At 55.2% G+C, this 16666-nt stretch overlaps 1 long non-coding RNA gene across 1 annotated transcript; it reads right to left on the reverse strand.

The window, feature by feature from the left end:
• Positions 1 to 3152: 3152 nt before the first annotated feature.
• On the reverse strand, positions 3153 to 4341 carry LOC143820527 (uncharacterized). The gene is made up of 3 exons (XR_013225382.1): positions 4256 to 4341; positions 3648 to 4006; positions 3153 to 3315 (listed from the first exon to the last, which is right to left on the reverse strand). It is a non-coding gene; the product is annotated as an uncharacterized LOC143820527 (long non-coding RNA).
• Between the last annotated feature and the right edge of the window lie 12325 nt (positions 4342 to 16666).

Raw genomic sequence — 16666 nt, forward strand, 5'->3', positions numbered from 1 at the left:
CACTTTATTTCACATAGCACACATAGGCAAAAGGTCACAATCAAAACCGTCTCCTATTTCTGAAAAGGTAACTGGCCATAGCGTCCCGAACCTTGCACCCCTCCGAATAGATCCTTTTTTTTCTGGCTTGAGGGATGGCTGCTGCATCCTCAAGGACTACAGGGTCTGATTCAGCCACTGGGAAGGGGATGTGATGTCCCTTGTCCTCGCAGATGTTGTTCCAAGATGACACATGCGATGATCAATGGTGTCACATTGTCTATATGCACATGGAGACGTGACATCAAGCGATGGAACCGAGCCTTCAAAGGGCCAAAGGCACGCTCCACGACATTCCTTGCGCGGGAGTGCCTGAGGTTGTAGTAGCTCTGCACATTTGTCCTTGGCCGCTTATAGGGAGTCATGAGCCAGCGTCGTGTGGGGTAGGCTCCATCTCCGAGCACCAAAGCCGGAACACGCACTCCCTCAATGGTGGCGGTGGGGTTGCCGGGGACAAAGACCCCTTGGTCCATGGTTGCCCTGAGGTTCGATTCACGGAACACAAGGGCATCATGCCTCCTCCCACTCCACCCCACCTCGGCATCTTTAAACCGTCCGGAGAAGTCCACGGTTCCTTGAAGGAGAACAGGACAAAAGTCCTTCCTGTTCCCGTGCTCCTTTATGCTTCCCTGAGGTGCTCGGATCGGGATGTGGGTACCGTCAACCGCGGCGAAACAAGGTGGGAACCCGTCTGAGGAAAGAAAAAGAAAAGAATAGAGACCAGGGATTAAAGTTAACGTGGGGCGCATCAAGTATTCGTTGCTCACCTATCAAAAATGAAAAAAAAATTAAAGGGCAAAGGGGATATAAGGACACCCACCGCTCCAAGCCGGTCTCCGAGGCACACCACTTTGCTGTACAATTCTGCCTCCATGGCGAAGCAGAACTCCAGCAGGATCTCGCTGACCGTGGAGACTCCTAATCCGAATTGCTGGGCAACTGTCCGGAAGTACTGTGGGGTGGACAAGTACCACAAGGCGGCTGCCACCCTTTTCCCCACAGGAATAGGGCACCGCATGCCAGTGAATTGCCTCTTCATGCGGCCATGGAGAGCTTCCACAATTTCAAAAAACGTTCCCCTTGACATTCTGAAGTTTGCAATCCAGTGGTCATCATCCCAGACGGCCACGGGGAGCCAGAAGCACTAACCTGTCTCTGTGCCTTTCAAATCCAGGTGGTTGTTCCAGGTAGACTTCTTCCTTCATTCCTCCACGAGGAAATGCTGTCTTTCCATCCAGAGGCTCCACGTGCATCTTTCTTGCTGCTGCTATGCCCAAGAGCAGAGGGAGTCAAACTGTGGCCCTCCAGATGTCCATGAACTACAATTCCCATGAGCCCCTGCCAGCATTCAATCCAGTGGTCATCATCCCAGCGAGACATCACAAAATCTTCCCACCAGTCAGTGGATCTTTCGTCCACCCAGAACTGTCTGGGGAACCAGACCTCTGATAGAGCTTGCCAGCGTTTCCTAGCCACCACGCGTGCCCTAAGAAATTTGCTTCTAGTGATGGCCCTCCTTCTGTCTACACGTAGTCTGGAATCCCAAAAAGTAGACCTCATCCGTGACACGGCGGCACGGACACGCTGGGCTATTGCTAGCATCTGAGCCAGCAACACAAGAACAATCCTCTCCATTGCTACGTTTAGCTGTGCGGTGGCTACGAGGCTCGGAGAACAAAGGGTGAGGCCGACCATGTGTTTGCCTAGGTACACATAGGCAGGTAAGCTGTGGGCGTGTACTGTGGGCGGGATACAGGCTTCCCTCATAAAACATTTTTTCATAGGAAACATTGGAAACCCTCTCCAAATGCCCCACTGATTTATCGATGATTCGTTGCTACAGGTTTTTCGGGGTTAAAACAAAAAAAAAGGGAACACCCCCCCTCCCCCGATTGTGGCTTGTGGATGGAGGTCAAAGGTGTCCCAGCTGTTTGATTGACGGCCACGGGGAGTCAGAAGCACTAACCTGTCTCTGTGCCTTTCAAATCCAGGTGGTTGTTCCAGGTAGACTTCTTCCTTCATTCCTCCACGAGGAAATGCTGTCTTTCCATCCAGAGGCTCCACGTGCATCTTTCTTGCTGCTGCTATGCCCAAGAGCAGAGGGAGTCAAACTGTGGCCCTCCAGATGTCCATGGACTACAATTCCCATGAGCCCCTGCCAGCATTCATGGGCAGGGGCTCATGGGAATTGTAGTCCACGGAAATCTGGAGGGCCGCAGTTTGACTACCCCTGCCCAAGAGCATTCTAGTTGAAGTGTGTCCACCACTGGTGCGGAGGTTTCATCATTGTCTTCTCCGTCCTTCTGGGAGTATCCTTTGGCAACCAATGGGGCTTTGTGCCTTTGTCCTTCCCCTTCGACACCAAGATCCACTTGCCTCCCGCTGTCCTCTGTGAGTGTCCAGGTTTGGTTCTTGATCAGAGATTCAGTCTCTTCTTCTGCAGCTTTCTCCACTTTGCTGCTTCGTTGGCAGGCATCCTTTCTATCTCTCTCCATGTGAAAGGCTCAGGTGCCTTGACCACATGAGAAAATCCGTCTGGTGGGACTCCTTTGTTTCCTCTGGGCAATTGTCTGACACTTGGCCCGGGAGCCCCTTCTGGTTCCTGAGGATCTGCAGTTGTGTCTTGTTCTGTGTTGTCCTCAACACTGAGAAACATTGTTTCTGGGTGCGAGGAAGCTCGCTTTGTGTTGCCCACAGCTCTGAGGAACACTGTTTCTAGTTGCGAGGCTCTACCCCCCTCTGCAACTCCTTCTGGTTCCTGAGGTTCTGCAATTGTGTCCTCCTCTGTGTTGTCCACAGCACTGAGAAACACTGTTTCTGACTGCGGTGCCCCAGGATGGTACAGTTCTACTGGAATGAGCAAGTGTTTCGGGTCCAGCGCCAGACGGGAGGGAGAGAGACTTCTGTTGCTCTCCCCAGGGAGCACCTTGGGGTTGAGAGTTTCACAGCCACCCCGTCCCGGGGCTCCAGCTGTGGCGTTGGCCGCTCAGCTGCTTTGTCCTTCAGCAGGCTTCCAAGGAAGCTGGCCCTGGTCTGATCTCAGCCTCGTTCAAATGTGCACTGGGACAGGAACACAGGCGAGTCTTCTGGCTTCTCAGGAGGAGGGACCAGACCCGTCCCAAGAGGAGGGGGAGCCACTGGGGACCGCTGCAAGAGCTGCCAACGACAAATGGCTGAAATGGGTTTGGGAGGCTTGGTTTTGCTCCAGAGTCCCAGCATGAGGAAGGCAGGAGGAGGAGGGGGGAGGAAGGGCACTCCTGCAGGGTCTTCTTTCATCTGTAGGGGAGAGAAGAAAAGCAGGGAGGCCCCTGCGTCAGCTCACTGGCACCGATCAGTGAAATGTGCCAGAGATCGCTGACTCGCTTCGAGGTTGGGGTCCCGAAGGCCCTTCCTCAGAAGGAGCCCTGGCTGCCCCGAGGCAAAGGGATCTCGAGAAACAGCGACCATCGACAGGAGGATGCACAGGGGTGTAGCAGATCTGCGGGCCACACCTGCTGCGACAGCAGGGCTCCCGGGGTGGAGCTGGGTGCATCGGCCTCTTTCACGAAGGCGAGCATGGGGTCGGCAGGCGAAAGAACAGGGTCAGGAGGAGAGCGAGTCTTCGTTACCTGGAAGCCCTCTGAAGTGGCTGAGACGAACTGGAATGGTCCCCAAGGTCCAGGAATCTTGGTCAACCCAACAGGCAAAGAGGTGTCGTGGGGGGCAGATGGGCGGAAACATTTTGGAATCCAGACAAATCCCTGAAGGCCCTTGTGGTTGTTCCCTTTGGAGGGAGGTCTGAATCTTGGATATCATGTGGAGGTACGGGATTATCTAAAAAGTCTCTGGGGGTCTGTTGGGGGGCACATGACGCTGACCTGGCATGTAACCCGTGCTCTCTCGAGTCCCAGCATGGGAACGGGTGGTGGGAGGAGGACGAGGACGAGGAGGAGGAGGAAGGGCACTCCTGCAGGGTCCTTTTACTCATCTGTAGGGGAGAAAAGAAAAGCTGGCAGGCGCAGGGTCAGCTCTCTTGCATTGGTCCATAAAATAGGCAAGAGATGGCAGACTTGCTTCTGAGCTGGGGAAAAGCAGCAAGGGATTTCCTCCGAGGAGCCTTCATTGCCCGGAGACCAATGAGGGGCCTTGGTGTGGAGCAGCCAGAGCCCTGGCCCCTCACGCAGTCCCAAAGCCACGGCTCCTTGCCCACCCCTGATTCCCCGGAGAGGAACATTACCTGAACTTGGCAGGAGTGCCGCAATTTCGGGGGGGACCTCTCTGCCCCGCCACATATTATAGAGCAGGGCAGAGAGGTTGCTCCGGAGGTCTTCGATCTGGGGAGATGGAGAAATGGCCCCAGTGATTCCTGCCCTCTTCACAGCCCAGGCCAGAGGGTGGGACGTTTGCCTCCCCCCTCTACGTGTGATCTCCCCCTCTACGCACCTCCTCCTCCTCCTCCAGCAGGGCCCTGGCCTGGCCCAGGAGGGAGAGGAGGACCAAGAGGCCTCCCTCCCTCACCCACCGCCCGTCCAGGCTCAGGGCGTCCTCCAGAGCGGCCTCCTGGAGAGAGAGCCTCTGCCTCGCGCTGAGGTGACCTCCGAACACCTGAAACCAGGAAGAGACCCTGTCAGTCCTCTCCAAACGGAAGCCCTGGTGCCTCTTCCCCAGAGGGGTTGGCTCCTGCCCTCCCTCCCTCGCCCCTCTCCAACTGCCCTGCGAGGAAATGGGATTCCCACAATGAATCAGGGCATGCTCCAGAGCTGTGGCATGCCGAAGGGACAGGAGGACTCCCAGTCTCTCTGCACACCACTGCCAGAAGGATCGCCCAAGGGGGATCTCCTGTGTCCCTCCCTCCCTCCCGGGGAATAAACAAAGCCCCCCTTGACCCTGGCCCAAGAGGGGAGGCCTTTCCAAGAATGCCTGGCCAGCACCACAGACGGGCCTCCGTACCTCAGCTGCCGTGATGAGGTGGGCGTAGCTCTCCCTCCAGGGCCGTTCTGGGTCCTCCTCCCAGGTGAACTGGCTCCGGCCTGAAAGGCAGAAATCGGGAAGAGCTCTAGTGGACAGGCCCGGCACAGAACAGCTGTGCTTCCTCCTGGCCTGGGGGTGTCTCTTCCCCCTCCCCCGGGGCCTCGCTGGTCTCCCCCTCTGGCCTCGGAGGAGGGCTGGGCTCATGGGGAAAGAGCACCAGGAAAGGCAGCTGAATCGGAACAGATGTCTGGAGGCTGTGGTGGGGAAGGCTGATCTGCACAGAAGGAACCCCGTTGCTCTGAAGGGAGGGAGGGGGTGCCCTACCCCGGAAAAGGGACCCTAACTCACCCTGCTTCTTCTGCTGCAATTGCATCAGCTGTCCAAAGACCTCCCTGGCCTTCTCCCGGACCTCCGCTTCCGGGTCGGCCAGGGAGACGGACAGCTTCGCCACCACGTGCCCGAATGTATGCTGGCTGAAGATCTAGATTGGAAGCAGAAGAAGAGGCCTCGCTTGTCCATCCAGAGACGGCCCCGGAGCCCTGAACCACTGGGGTCTTCCCCCTCCTGACCCTCCCCACTGATCCTGGGGGGACCTTAGAGGAGAAGGAACAATGTCCCAGGGGTGGACACTCTGGCACTTCGGGGAGGGAGGCAGGGAGGGCCAGTCCTCATCTTCCCCCTCCCAGAGATGGAACAGCCCCTCCTCTCTTGCTGGGCTCCACGGGCCAGATCCTGCTGGGGGTGGAGGACTTACGTTTAAGCCAGGCATTTTGCAGGCATCCAGGAGGACGTCCCTCAACAGAGCAGCTGCCCGGGCTCTGGGGGCAGGCCAGCTGACCCGGAGCCAGTATAAGAGTTGCTGTGGAAGGAAGGAAGGAAGAGGAAGGAAGGAAGCAGGCCCTCAGCCCACACCCTCGGACCAGGGCATGGTCCTCAGCACACCCTCCCCCTGCAGATCTGCCCACCAAGGAAGATCCCCAGAGAGGGTGGGCCCCAGGCTCTGGAAAGGGCTCTGTTCCTGTGGGAGAGCTGCCTGCCCCCAACCTGCCCCCTGAGGGGCCCGTCGTCTCCCAGCCTGGAGCCGGGGTGCCCAGTGACCCTTCCAGTTGGCGTGCTCCCACGGCTCACGGACGGCAGCTCCTTGGGAGTCCTTCCCCCAGGAGAGAGGCAAGCCACTCTGCTGCCGCCACAGAAAGCCAAATTCCAGGAATGGGGTTCTAGAGCAGCCAGGTGGGAGGGCCCCCCCATGCGGCAGGAGGGTGGGGGGGATTGTGTTGCGCCAGAGGTGACCCTTTCTCCCCGCTGGGCTCCCTTGGGATCCCCTTGGCCCATCTCCCTCCCACCTTCTCCAGCTACTTACGTCCAGCAGGGTGTCCAGGTGGCCTGCGGAGGGATCCTCGCGGATCAGGCCCCGCAGCATCCTGCGCAGGGCCTCCTCTGCCTTCTGCTGCAGGGCCTGATGGGAAGAGCGATCTGGCATGGAAAGGCTGACCCCCCCCTCGCCCCAGGGCTGGCCAGGAAGCCTTGAAGACCACCACTCCATCCTCCAGGGAAGGAGGCCTCTGGATTCGGGACCCAAAGAGGGACCCTGCGTCTTTCGCCTCTTCCGGAGGAGGGACACAGCTCTCCCCACAGCTGGACCTCGTCCTCCAGAGAAGACGGGACCGCCAGGTGTGTCTGCCACCCTCTTGAGAAATCAGGTGTCGCTCAAGGTACCTGGCCTGCGGGGTCTGCCTGTATCGGGGGGCCTCCGAGGACCATCCCCAGAGCCCAGGCTACAATCGACTGCCGGAGATCTGTCCTCAGGGGCGGATGGAACTTGCTGGCAGGACAGAAGGGCCGGGATTAGACTCCGTGCTGGAAGGGAGGGCAATCCCCCAGCCCTGCCGGGGCTTCGTCTGAGGCTCGCCACTTCCCCCTGAGCAGCGTGAGGGTGAGGGTGGAGGAGAGGATGGCAGTGCAGCGCCTGAGAGTCAGGGAGAGCCTCGGGGAGGGAGGCACTGCTCCCAGCTGGAGAACAGGTGCTGCCCTCAGGCACTCTGCCCGCATCGCCCTGAGGCCGGGCAGGAAGCAGCCATGGCCTCCCGTCTCTCCCTTGGGCTGGCTCTGTTGACCATCCTGCAGCCCCAGGACGGTCTCCCTCCCTCCCTCCCCTCCGAGGGCCTGGCACCAAGGTTCCCTCAGGAAGAAACATACCTCAGCTCTGCCACAGCCTCCATACATCCAACCAATCTCGCCTCTAGGGCAAGGAATGACTTGTGCATGATGTCCTTGGGGAGACAAAGGTTTCAAAAAGAAAACATCAGAGCTCCTTGGGCTGGGGCAGGTCTGCTCCTGCCCCCCACTCCCTTTCCTCCCCCCCCCCAGTCCTGAGTCTCACTCACTCGTATTTTCTCTGCAATCCTTTGCTTGCAAGAAGGCAGAGAACGCTCCCGGCCGTGGCAGAACCCCCGGACCGCCTGTAAGAATGCCCGGTCCTGTCTGGGGCCCTGCAAGTGGCGAGAGGCAGGCTGTGAGCCTGGCCATGGAGGGCCAAGGAGAGAAGCAGCATCCCCAGTCAGGGGCAGTCCATCTGGCTGGACACGAGCCGCTGCTTCTCCTGCTCCCGAGGAGGCTCCCTCCTGAAAGTCTCCATGGCTGCCCTGGCCCTCAGGGCACATGGCTGGACCCCGAGGAGACGGCATCCTTTGCAGAAGGAGGCAGGGTAGAGGGTCCCGTCCCTCCAAGAGGTGCTCGTGGGACAGCTGTGGGGCTTCCTAACCCAGGGGCCTGGGAGGATGGGGACCCCGGTCCCTTTTCTGCAAGCACCCCTCTCGGGGGCGGCTGCAAGTCAGTGCGGGATCCGTGTGCCGGGCCCCCCTTGCTCCTGAGACTGCCATCCCTCTGCTACTGGAGCCAGCGAAATCCGAGAGGAAGGGGAACGGAAGGGGAACAGCCTCGCAAGGGAAGGGACACTGCGCTTCTCCTGGTGCCTCACGGGGCTTACCGTATCCTTGGCGGCCAGGAAGTGGGCGATGCATTCCGCCGCTCCCCTCTTGGGGCGCCTCCTGCAGGCAGCGGCAGCTGGGGAGGAAGGGCCCGGTTAATACGCGGAGAGATCCCGCTTTCCTTGCGCCTTCCATGGTGCCTTCCCTCGGAGCCCTTCCCAGCGGGCTCCCAGGGGCGAAGACTCCGCTTCCGTGCCCCTGCGGGCTGATCCCCACCCAGAGGTCGGCAGAGGGAACACGTCCTGGGCTGGGTCCAATCCTGCCCTGGGGAGGGGGGGGCTTCCTTCCCTCTCGCCCCTCAGGGGTCCTCTGGATCATCGCTTCAGCAACAGGTCCAGTGGCTCCCCGGTTTGAGGGTGGGGCTCCATCCACAGCAGGAGAGAGAGCCTCCCCCCATCGACTTCTCTGCCTGTAGTGCGTGGCAGCCCCCCTCGGTGTCCCCCCAGCACCCCCAAGGGGCTCTGATGGCCACACAGCTCAGCCCGGACTGTGGAGCCCTCCTGTGTGGGGGGAGCCCGATTTGGCCTTCAGGCACAATTCTTCAGGGCCCCGACCGTGGGCACTGCTGTCGGGCACCTTCACAGAAACCATCAGGGGAGCCGTTTCGTCTCCGGGCCTCCCTCTGACTCCAGTGGGAGAATCGGCAAATTCTGTCACTCTAGGAGGAGACTCCCCCCCACACACACACACCTTCTCCACATCGTGTCCCTTTCCCCCCTTCTTCGAAAGAATGGGGTCCATTAGGGCTACCCTTTTCTCCTCCCCACAGGAGCCCTCCACGAATGCCCCGTGGTCGTCTGTCATCACAGATCCGACTGGCGAAAGGGGCCATGACACACCGACAACGTACCCTAATCAATGGGGTCGTTCTTGAAGGTGCCACGAGATTTCCAAGCCCTGTCGGGCTGGTTCCAAAAGCACTCCTTGTGCTGGGAGCCACAGGGGGCCTGAGCCCTGGGAATGTCACTGTCCTCAACAGCTCTGCCTCTTCCGCCCCCCTCCCTGCCCCTCCCTGCCCTCCGTTCCACTCCTCACCTGCAGGCTGCACCTCTCCTCCGGCCCGGGGGGCGACCTTGGCCCGTTTGAAGAGGGCCCTTAAGCGCTGGAGGCTAGAAGGGAGGGAAGAGAAGGGGAGTCACTGGCCTGGCGGCACCCTGTGTCTGCAGTCCCACCTAACCACCCGCCCTGATAAGAAAGAACACTTGAGGGAGTCTCTCTGGGATGAGGGCAGGTCCCTCCGTCTCCGCATCGTGACTCTGAGGGCATCGGAGGTCTGGAGAGAATCTCCCCTGGGCACCCGGTGGGGGGCTCTTGGCCCCTCTTGCCTGCGAGGGTGGAGGGACCGGAGAAGGCCTGACACACTCTTTCCCTCCCCTGACATGGAGCTGAGCGTTCGGACAGCCTCATCGCTTGGAGAAGATGAGGTGCCTACAGGTTACTAGGCAGATACTAACCAGTGCCTACAGGTTACTAGGCACTGTAGATCAATCATCAGAAAGGCCAAAGCTGAGAGTGAGCTAAAATTCGCCAGGGAAGCCCATTGATGAGTTCAAATCCCCTGGTCCGGATGAAGTGCACCCGAGAGTGCTCAAAGAACTTTCCAGAGAACTTGCACAGCCCTTGTCCATCATCTTCGGGCCCTCTTTAAGGACTGGAGATGTCCCGGAGGACTGGAAGAGAGCAAACGTTATTCCGATCTTCAAAAAAGGGAGGAAGGATGACCCGGGAAACTACAGACCAGTGAGTCTGACCTCTGTTGTGGGGAAGATAATGGAGCAGATATCTGGAGGGCAATTTCGTGATCCAAGAAAGTCAGCATGGATTTGTCTCCAACAGGTCCTGCCAGACCAACCTGGTTTCCTTTTTTGACCAAGTAACAGGTTTGCTGGATCGTGGAAATTCGGTTGATGTCATTTACTTGGATTTTAGTAAAGCTTTTGACAAGGTTCCCCAATATGTTCTGATGGATAAGTTGAAGGACTGCAATCTGGATTTCCAGATAGTTAAGTGGATACTTAACTATCCACTCAAATACTTTGGCCACCTCATGAGAAGGAAGGACTCCCTGGAGAAGAGCCTAATGCTGGGAGTGATCGAGGGCAAAAGAAGAAGGGGACGACAGAGAATGAGGTGGATGGATGGAGTCACTGAAGCAGTAGGTGCAAACTTAAAAGGACTCCAGGGAATGGTAGAGGACAGGAAGGCCTGGAGGATCATTGTCCATGGGGTCGCGATGGGTCGGACACGACTTCGCACATAACAACAACAACAACAAAGTGGATAGGGAATTGGTTAGAGAACCGCACTCAAAGCGTTCTTGTCAATGGTGTTTCATCAGACTGGAGAGAGGTGAATAGCAGGGTCCCTCAGGGCTCGGTGCTCGGCCCGGTACTTTTTAACATATTTATTAATGATCTAGATGAGGGGGTGGAGGGACTACTCATCAAGTTTGCAGCTGACACCGAATTGGGAGGACTGGCAAATACTCCGGAAGATAGAGACAGAGTTCAACGAGATCTGAACACAATGGAAAAATGGGCAAATGAGAACAAGATGCAATTTAATAAAGATAAGTGTAAAGTTCTGCATCTGGGTCAGAAAAATGCAAAGCATGCCTACTGGATGGGGGATACGCTTCTAGGTAACACTGTGTGTGAACGAGACCTTGGGGTACTTGTGGATTGTAAACTAAACATGAGCAGGCAGTGTGATGCAGCGGTAAAAAAGGCAAATGCCATTTTGGGCTGCATCAACAGGGGCATCACATCAAAATCACAAGATGTCATAGTCCCATTGTATACGGCACTGGTCAGACCACACCTGGAGTACTGTGTGCCGTTCTGGAGCCTCACTTCAAGAAGGACGTAGATAAAATTGAAAGTGTACAGAGGAGAGCGACGAAGATGATCTGGGGCCTAGGGACCAAGCCCTATGAAGATAGGTTGAGGGACTTGGGAATGTTCAGCCTGGAGAAAAGGAGGCTTAGAGGGGACATGATAGCCCTCTTTAAGTATTTGAAAGGTTGTCACTTGGAGGAGGGCAGGATGCTGTTTCTGTTGGATGCAGAGGAGAGGACACGCAGTAATGGGTTTAAACCAAGTACAACGATATAGGCTAGATATCAGGAAAAGATATCATGGCAAATAGATGGGGAAGAAATGGAGATAGTGACAGATTTTATTTTCCTGGGCTCCAAATCACTGCAGATGGGGACTGCAGCAAAGAAATTAAAAGACGCTTGCTTCTGGGAAGGAAAGCTATGGCAAATCTAGACAGCATCCTAAAAAGCAGAGACATCACCCTGCCAACAAAAGTGCGTTTAGTCAAGGCTATGGTATTCCCAGTTGCAATGTATGGCTGCGAAAGTTGGACCATAAGGAAGGCCGAGCGTCAAAGAATTGAGGCTTTTGAACTGTGGTGCTGGAGAAGGCTCTTGCGAGTCCCTTGGACTGCAAGGCGAACAAACCGGTCAGTCCTAGAGGAGATCAGCCCTGACTGCTCTTTAGAAGGCCAGATCCTGAAGATGAAACTCAAATACTTTGGCCACCTCATGAGAAGGAAGGACTCCCTTGAGAAGAGCCTAATGCTGGGAGCGATCGAGGGCAAAAGAAGAAGGGGACCACAGAGAATGAGGTGGCTGGATGGAGTCACTGAAGCAGTAGGTGCAAACTTAAATGGACTCCGGGGAATGGTAGAGGACAGGAAGGCCTGGAGGATCATTGTCCATGGGGTCGCGATGGGTCGGACACGACTTCGCACATAACAACAACAATCAGGAAAAGATTTTTCACAGTCAGAGTAGTTCAGCAGTGGAATAGGCTGCCTAAGGAGGTGGTGAGCTCCCCCTCACTGGCAGTCTTCAAGCAAAGGTTGGATACACACTTTTCTTGGATGCTTTAGGATGCTTAGGGCTGATCCTGCGTTGAGCAGGGGGTTGGACTAGATGGCCTGTATGGCCCCTTCCAAATCTATGATTCTATGATTCTAAGAGCAACACGTCCCGCTTCCCAACCAGGATCGCTTGGGAGATCGTGAGATAAAAATTGCATAGGAAAAGAATACAGGTGCCCCACTTACATTTTTAGATGTTTTTCAGCCATGGTCTTAAAATATATACAAATAATATATACAAATGTACAAATAAATATACAAATAAATAAATATATACAAATATATACATATATATATATAGAAAGAAATATACAAATATATACAGATATATACAGATATATACAAATAAATATAAAGGTAAAATTAAATAAATAAAAAACGAATAATATAAATGAATCAAAAAGAATAAATAAATGAATTAATAAAATAAAATAATTAAAATAAATAAATAAGTGAAATAAAATAAATAAAACAATTTAGTTAAATAAATGGATAAAGTGAAATCAAAAAGAAATAAACCAATAAACCAACAAAACACGATTTTTCTCCACCAGTCTCTTTCAACTCCAACTCCAACGCTCCTTCAACAACCCACAAAGGACCCCCCCGGGTGCGGCAGCCCAGGGCACCAGCAGGGGGTGATGTCACAAAGGAGGCCCCGTCCCGCCCGTCCCTCGGGTTACAGTGGCCCAGGGGGCTGTTTCCTGGCCTTCCCTCCCACTCCAGCATTGGATGAGTCACTCCCAGGGGGGGACAACAAAATCAGAGTCCAGGGGCACCTTTAAGACCAACAAAGATGTATTCAGGGCGTGAGCTTTCGAGTGCAAGCACTCTTCGTCAAACTAAGAACTGACCATTATAACTGTGGGCATATATAAGCACATGTTGATCTTGTTGCACTAATAAACTGTCTCACAGCAACCAAACACAGCCACATTAGAACTCTCTGCCAAACCAGCCACTCAAACCCCTCGAACCCATTTGTAGTTCACAAGGACATTTCTTTAAACCCCACCTGCAGCGCGGGGCCCCAAGTTTGAAAATGAGCAGGAGCATAAGGGGAGAGATGTCAGGGAAGAAGGGTGGATGAATGAAAACATTTTCTGCTGTTGAAAAGCTCATGTTTTTAACGCCGCTGAACCATGTTTTCAGAACAGCGCAAAAAATGTTAAATGGGCATGGCCAATTCTGTGCGCAAAAAAAGTTACCCTCCAGAGCAAGACCAGAACCCATAGTTCCAGATACAAGTCATTTCTTGGCCTATAAAATCTGAGTTACAGTTGGAAGTGGAATACAGAGACAGAAAAGCAAAAAGAGTAAGAAAAAGACACAGTAAATAAACAAAGCCCTCCCAGGAATTGATAAATATGCAAGAAAATTGTCCTGAATAACAGTCCGGACGCTGTTTGATGGCACCTTGCAAAAACATGGCCACAGTTTCAGATATTTCTCTGTTGATGTTCTCCAGAAGGAGGGGAACCTTAAGATGGTTGGGAAGTCCTTATGAGTCAAAACAGGGCACTACAGAGAGCCAGTTTGGTGTACAGGTTAGGAGTGCAGACTTCTAATCTGGCATGCCAGGTTCGATTCTGCGCTCCCACATATGGAACCAGCTGGGTGACCTTGGGCTCGCCACGGCACTGATAGAGCTGTTCTGACCGAGCAGTAATATCAGAGCTCTCTCAGCCTCACCCACCCCACAGGGTGTCTGTTGTGGGGAGAGGAAAGGGAAGGCGACTGTAAGCCGCTTTGAGCCTCCTTCGGGTAGGGAAAAGCGGCATATAAGAACCAACTCTTCTTCTTCTTTTTCTTCTAAAGTTTTCTACGACAACGTCCTCTCTTTCCAGAACCAAATATGATTGAAGGGGAGGGGAACGAAGAAACACATTTTTTTCTTTTTTAAGGAAGCCCACTGGATTCTGTGGCTGTTGTGGGTCCCTTGGCAACCACAGCAGTACTGTCAAACTTTATGCACCCTGATTTCTGGAAAGCTGTGGGAGGGAGGGGAGGGGCGGCCAACCAGTCCCAGAAAGCCCCCTCCCTCAAGACCTTCCATCCCCCGACGGAGTAGGCCCCTACAGCGAAAGGCCCAGGAGCCCCTTCTGGAGATCCACCATCAAGACAATTCATCATGACTTGGCTGCGGTGGCCGTGGAGCCTTAGGCCTGAGCTGACAGCAGCAGCATCCACCTCTCCCTGGGACCTGCCACGACGTGGCCCCTTGCCTGGCTGTCACACAATCTGAGTATCTTAGAAGCGAAGCATGGCCAACCTTGGCTAGGATTTGGATGTGAAACCTCCAAGGATCTGGGTGCAAGTCCCTACAACATACATTGGGGTGTCATGACAGGGAGGCAGACAATGGCAAGTCTCCACCCAAGGTCCTTTGCCTGGCTGCCAGAATATCTGAGTATCTTTGACGCTAAGCACGGCCAAGCCTCGCTAGCATTTCGCCCTCTCTTGAAAAAAACAACGTTGGACCCGCGGGACCCTGCCAACTGAAGCCCAGGATCGCATTTAACGTTCCTGGGACAGGGGGTGGAAAGGGCCGCGGACCCGGAAACTTCAGCTAGTGCAAAATGCAGCTGCGAGGGTCCTCACTGGCCCACCTTGGAGGGCCCACATCCAGCTTGTGCAGAGGCAGCTGCATGGGTTGCCCATTGCTGTCCGGATCCGGTTCAAGGTTTGGGTTCTAACCTTCAAGGCTTTACGCGGGTTGGGACCCACATATCTGAGGGACCGCCTTTCGCCTTACGCTCTGCGGGGGGAAATCTATTGGTCATTCCCGGCCCCAGAGAAGCGCGCCTAGCCTCAACCAGGGCCAGGACTTTCTCTGTCCTGGCCCCTACCTGGTGGAATGAGCTCCCGGGCGAGCTACGGGCCCTGCGGGATCCGTCGGCGTTCCGCAGGGCCTATAAAACGGAGCTCTTCCGCCAGGTCCCTGGTTGAGGCTAGGACTGGCGAGGGACAACATTGCCACCCCCCTGGGGCCTGAAGTATACAGTATTAGCCTCCATCCCCTAATGCCGTTGACTGGGTAGGGGAGAGTGGCATTTTCTGCCGTGTTGGGTATATTTATAGTCTATTAGTGGGGGTTTTAATGGGGTATTGTAAGACTACTGTTACCTGCCACAAGCCAGTAGGGAGTGGCAGGAAATGATGATGATGATAATAACAATAATAGTAATAATAATGATAATGATAATAATAATAATACAAAGTTCGCCCCAGGGGAAGCGACCTAAGTGGGGGAGCAAACGTACGTCCACCTCGTTCGGCTGTCCCCAGGCCGCCTGGCAAAACGAGCCCCTGGCCTCCGAGCCAGGTAAGCCGCGCTGGTTTACATGCCACCTCTAAGCGAGGCCCCGAACCCCAGGGAATCTGATCACACACCGGACTCCCTGCCAACACGCTCCAACCCATGCAGACCCGCCACAGAACGAAGCCAAACAGGCCCCGTTCCCGCCAACGCTCCATAACCAGGACCAATTCCATCAGGCCAGCCAAAAACCTTGTGCAACCACAGATCACACCCGGGTCCAACTAAAGAACCCCATCACTTGGCAAACCAAACCATCTGCAGAGGGCGCCCCCAGAGGTTGCTAAGCCAATTAAAGAACTGGCCCCCTCAGCTCCAGTCATTTCAGGGACTTTGGCCCCCGAACTCCCACTTCCACTGATCGTTCCTTAATGCTCTGGAAGCCGGGCACCGCTGGCCAGTCGGTCTCACCAGAAAAGCTACCACAACCTCAGGTGCCCCTGCGCCATGGGTATCTTGCATGGCAGTGCCATGTGCCTGGCCACTGTGTGCTGCGATATCCTGGCCTAGGAACATGGATGCAGCCCCTGAGACCCAGGTGACTCCCCCTTGACTCTCTTGCAGCATTACGAGCACCAGCGGCATGAGAAAAGTCTGATCCGAAAGCCGGCACTCCCCTGCACGTAACCTCCAACCGCTTGGACCTTGTACGGAGTCCCGAGGGGGAGGCCCTGCAGCGGAACAGTTGGGGCAGCCCAAAGAAGCATCTGCCTCCGAATCCCTGTGGTCATCGATGGGGCACCGACACGGGGAACCTCCCTCCTAATGGTGTCCGGAAGGCGAGCCCCTTGATGTCGAGCCAGGGGATGGGAAGGTAGTATCCGCAGACATCAGTGCACATCACCCCCTGGGCCTGTGGCACACCCACTCCTTCGGCACACGCTTCCCTGCCCCACCACCAGCATTAGCAGCCGCGTTGATGTCTGACCTCCGACAATTCAGAAGGTAGGCTCATAAGGTGGAGACATACACCTTGGCCCAGCTGCTGAACTCCAGTCCCTGAACTGCTGGTCCACAGAGGGAAAGGCCCTCCAGATTAGCATCCTCCATTGTGCCTGAGCCAGCCGAGGGCAGCACGCCCTTCCCGCTGGGCGGACAAGGGCCTGAACCCGTCCCAGCCCTTCAAAGCTCAGCAGGAGGAAGGTGTCTAGAAGCCCGGCAGCCTGAATGGGATGGCTGGACGACTGCTCTGATGCTCTGATCCTCTGAAGGCAGGCAGGCCTTTCTGGTGAATGGGTTTAAACTGTGATGTGTGGGTGTGGGGTGAAAGGGGTGTGAGTGTAAGGAGTCCCACTGGAGGCTTTTCTGCCAACAGTATTACAAACATTTTATTTTTAATAAGTAGAAAACAAACATTATCAAACAGGGAATGAAACAGGGAACCCCCCAAACATTTTAAACAAACTTTTTAAAACAGGGGATGAAACAGGGGATGAAACAGGGAACCCCCCACCCCCACCCCACCCCAAACCACAATTTT

The sequence above is a fragment of the Paroedura picta genome, chromosome 11 (assembly GCF_049243985.1).
Source record: "Paroedura picta isolate Pp20150507F chromosome 11, Ppicta_v3.0, whole genome shotgun sequence".
In the NCBI taxonomy this organism is placed as follows: Eukaryota; Metazoa; Chordata; class Lepidosauria; order Squamata; family Gekkonidae; genus Paroedura; species Paroedura picta.